Here is a 5,133-nt window from a genome sequence, read left to right as displayed (position 1 = left end):
GGTTAATTTACGTATTTTTCTTGAATTTTAAGCATAATTTGACCTGACCTGACCCTAAAATGGCGCCATCTATGTGTCAGGTCTGGAACTTCAGAAATGTCAAAAATTACTGTTTTTTCCTTTATTTTACATATTGTTTTTGAATTTTGGCGCCTATTTTGACTCAAAAATGGCGCCATCTATATGACAGGTCTGGAACTTCAGAAATGTCAAAAATTACAAGATTCTGGGTTAATTTACGTATTTTTTTTGAATGTTAAGCATAATTTGACCTGACCTGACCCTAAAATGGCGCCATCTATGTGTCAGGTCTGGAACTTCATAAATGTCAAAAATTACTGTTTTTTCCTTTATTTTACATATTGTTTTTGAATTTTGGCGCCTATTTTGACTCAAAAATGGCGCCATCTATATGACAGGTCTGGAACTTCAGAAATGTCAAAAATTACAAGATTCTGGGTTAATTTACGTATTTTTCTTGAATTTTAAGCATAATTTGACCTAACTGACCCTAAAATGGCGCCATCTATGTGTCAGGTCTGGAACTTCATAAATGTCAAAAATTACTGTTTTTCCTTTATTTTACATATTGTTTTTGAATTTTGGCGCCTATTTTGACTCAAAAATGGCGCCATCTATGTGACAGGTCTGGAACTTCACAAATGTCAAAAATTACTGTTTTTTCCTATATTTTACATATTGTTTTTGAATTTTGGCGCCTATTTTAACTCAAAAATGGCGCCATCTATGTGACAGGTCTGGAACTTCAGAAATGTCAAAAATTACAAGATTCTGGGAAGATTCTGGGTTAATTTACGTATTTTTCTTGAATTTTAAGCATAATTTGACCTGACCTGACCCTAAAATGGCGCCATCTATGTGTCAGGTCTGGAACTTCAGAAATGTCAAAAATTACTGTTTTTTCCTTTATTTTACATATTGTTTTTGAATTTTGGCGCCTATTTTGACTCAAAAATGGCGCCATCTATATGACAGGTCTGGAACTTCACAAATGTCAAAAATTACAAGATTCTGGGTTAATTTACGTATTTTTCTTGAATTTTAAGCATAATTTGACCTAACTGACCCTAAAATGGCGCCATCTATGTGTCAGGTCTGGAACTTCATAAATGTCAAAAATTACTGTTTTTCCTATATTTTACATATTGTTTTTGAATTTTGGCGCCTATTTTGACTCAAAAATGGCGCCATCTATGTGACAGGTCTGGAACTTCACAAATGTCAAAAATTACTGTTTTTTCCTATATTTTACATATTGTTTTTGAATTTTGGCGCCTATTTTAACTCAAAAATGGCGCCATCTATATGACAGGTCTGGAACTTCAGAAATGTCAAAAATTACAAGATTCTGGGTTAATTTACGTATTTTTCTTGAATTTTAAGCATAATTTGACCTGACCTGACCCTAAAATGGCGTCATCTATGTGTCAGGTCTGGAACTTCAGAAATGTCAAAAATTACTGTTTTTTCCTTTATTTTACATATTGTTTTTGAATTTCGGCGCCTATTTTGACTCAAAAATGGCGCCATCTAAATGACAGGTCTGGAACTTCAGAAATGTCAAAAATTACAAGATTCTGTGTTAATTTACGTATTTTTCTTGAATTTTAAGCATAATTTGACCTGACCTGACCCTAAAATGGCGTCATCTATGTGTCAGGTCTGGAACTTCAGAAATGTCAAAAATTACAAGATTCTGTGTTAATTTACGTATTTTTCTTGAATTTTAAGCATAATTTGACCTGACCTGACCCTAAAATGGCGTCATCTATGTGTCAGGTCTGGAACTTCAGAAATGTCAAAAATTACAAGATTCTGGGTTAATTTACGTATTTTTCTTGAATTTTAAGCATAATTTGACCTAACTGACCCTAAAATGGCGCCATCTATGTGTCAGGTCTGGAACTTCATAAATGTCAAAAATTACAAGATTCTGGGTTCATTTACGTATTTTTCTTGAATTTTAAGCATAATTTGACCTGACCTGACCCTAAAATGGCGCCATCTATGTGTCAGGTCTGGAACTTCATAAATGTCAAAAATTACTGTTTTTCCTTTATTTTACATATTGTTTTTTAATTTTGGCGCCTATTTTGACTCAAAAATGGCGCCATCTATATGACAGGTCTGGAACTTCAGAAATGTCAAAAATTACAAGATTCTGGGTTAATTTACGTATTTTTCTTGAATTTTAAGCATAATTTGACCTGACCTGACCCTAAAATGGCGTCATCTATGTGTCAGGTCTGGAACTTCAGAAATGTCAAAAATTACAAGATTCTGTGTTAATTTACGTATTTTTCTTGAATTTTAAGCATAATTTGACCTGACCTGACCCTAAAATGGCGTCATCTATGTGTCAGGTCTGGAACTTCAGAAATGTCAAAAATTACAAGATTCTGTGTTAATTTACGTATTTTTCTTGAATTTTAAGCATAATTTGACCTAACTGACCCTAAAATGGCGCCATCTATGTGTCAGGTCTGGAACTTCATAAATGTCAAAAATTACTGTTTTTCCTTTATTTTACATATTGTTTTTGAATTTTGGCGCCTATTTTGACTCAAAAATGGCGCCATCTATGTGACAGGTCTGGAACTTCACAAATGTCAAAAATTACTGTTTTTTCCTATATTTTACATATTGTTTTTGAATTTTGGCGCCTATTTTAACTCAAAAATGGCGCCATCTATGTGACAGGTCTGGAACTTCAGAAATGTCAAAAATTACAAGATTCTGGGAAGATTCTGGGTTAATTTACGTATTTTTCTTGAATTTTAAGCATAATTTGACCTGACCTGACCCTAAAATGGCGCCATCTATGTGTCAGGTCTGGAACTTCAGAAATGTCAAAAATTACTGTTTTTTCCTTTATTTTACATATTGTTTTTGAATTTTGGCGCCTATTTTGACTCAAAAATGGCGCCATCTATATGACAGGTCTGGAACTTCAGAAATGTCAAAAATTACAAGATTCTGGGTTAATTTACGTATTTTTTTTGAATGTTAAGCATAATTTGACCTGACCTGACCCTAAAATGGCGCCATCTATGTGTCAGGTCTGGAACTTCAGAAATGTCAAAAATTACTGTTTTTTCCTTTATTTTACATATTGTTTTTGAATTTTGGCGCCTATTTTGACTCAAAAATGGCGCCATCTATGTGACAGGTCTGGAACTTCACAAATGTCAAAAATTACAAGATTCTGGGAAGATTCTGGGTTAATTTACGTATTTTTCTTGAATTTTAAGCATAATTTGACCTGACCTGACCCTAAAATGGCGCCATCTATGTGTCAGGTCTGGAACTTCAGAAATGTCAAAAATTACTGTTTTTTCCTTTATTTTACATATTGTTTTTGAATTTTGGCGCCTATTTTGACTCAAAAATGGCGCCATCTATATGACAGGTCTGGAACTTCAGAAATGTCAAAAATTACAAGATTCTGGGTTAATTTACGTATTTTTTTTGAATGTTAAGCATAATTTGACCTGACCTGACCCTAAAATGGCGCCATCTATGTGTCAGGTCTGGAACTTCAGAAATGTCAAAAATTACTGTTTTTTCCTTTATTTTACATATTGTTTTTGAATTTTGGCGCCTATTTTGACTCAAAAATGGCGCCATCTATGTGACAGGTCTGGAACTTCACAAATGTCAAAAATTACTGTTTTTTCCTATATTTTACATATTGTTTTTGAATTTTGGCGCCTATTTTAACTCAAAAATGGCGCCATCTATATGACAGGTCTGGAACTTCAGAAATGTCAAAAATTACAAGATTCTGGGTTAATTTACGTATTTTTCTTGAATTTTAAGCATAATTTGACCTGACCTGACCCTAAAATGGCGTCATCTATGTGTCAGGTCTGGAACTTCAGAAATGTCAAAAATTACTGTTTTTTCCTTTATTTTACATATTGTTTTTGAATTTCGGCGCCTATTTTGACTCAAAAATGGCGCCATCTAAATGACAGGTCTGGAACTTCAGAAATGTCAAAAATTACAAGATTCTGGGAAGATTCTGGGTTAATTTACGTATTTTTCTTGAATTTTAAGCATAATTTGACCTGACCTGACCCTAAAATGGCGCCATCTATGTGTCAGGTCTGGAACTTCAGAAATGTCAAAAATTACTGTTTTTTCCTTTATTTTACATATTGTTTTTGAATTTTGGCGCCTATTTTGACTCAAAAATGGCGCCATCTATATGACAGGTCTGGAACTTCAGAAATGTCAAAAATTACAAGATTCTGGGTTAATTTACGTATTTTTTTTGAATGTTAAGCATAATTTGACCTGACCTGACCCTAAAATGGCGCCATCTATGTGTCAGGTCTGGAACTTCATAAATGTCAAAAATTACTGTTTTTTCCTTTATTTTACATATTGTTTTTGAATTTTGGCGCCTATTTTGACTCAAAAATGGCGCCATCTATATGACAGGTCTGGAACTTCAGAAATGTCAAAAATTACAAGATTCTGGGTTAATTTACGTATTTTTCTTGAATTTTAAGCATAATTTGACCTAACTGACCCTAAAATGGCGCCATCTATGTGTCAGGTCTGGAACTTCATAAATGTCAAAAATTACTGTTTTTCCTTTATTTTACATATTGTTTTTGAATTTTGGCGCCTATTTTGACTCAAAAATGGCGCCATCTATGTGACAGGTCTGGAACTTCACAAATGTCAAAAATTACTGTTTTTTCCTATATTTTACATATTGTTTTTGAATTTTGGCGCCTATTTTAACTCAAAAATGGCGCCATCTATGTGACAGGTCTGGAACTTCAGAAATGTCAAAAATTACAAGATTCTGGGAAGATTCTGGGTTAATTTACGTATTTTTCTTGAATTTTAAGCATAATTTGACCTGACCTGACCCTAAAATGGCGCCATCTATGTGTCAGGTCTGGAACTTCAGAAATGTCAAAAATTACTGTTTTTTCCTTTATTTTACATATTGTTTTTGAATTTTGGCGCCTATTTTGACTCAAAAATGGCGCCATCTATATGACAGGTCTGGAACTTCACAAATGTCAAAAATTACAAGATTCTGGGTTAATTTACGTATTTTTCTTGAATTTTAAGCATAATTTGACCTAACTG

The sequence above is a fragment of the Gnatocerus cornutus genome, unplaced genomic scaffold (genome assembly GCF_029298725.1).
Source record: "Gnatocerus cornutus isolate USDA-ARS CGAHR unplaced genomic scaffold, icGnaCorn1.1 ctg00000360.1, whole genome shotgun sequence".
Classification (NCBI taxonomy): domain Eukaryota; kingdom Metazoa; phylum Arthropoda; class Insecta; order Coleoptera; family Tenebrionidae; genus Gnatocerus; species Gnatocerus cornutus.
Note: the sequence above shows the minus strand (reverse complement) of the source record.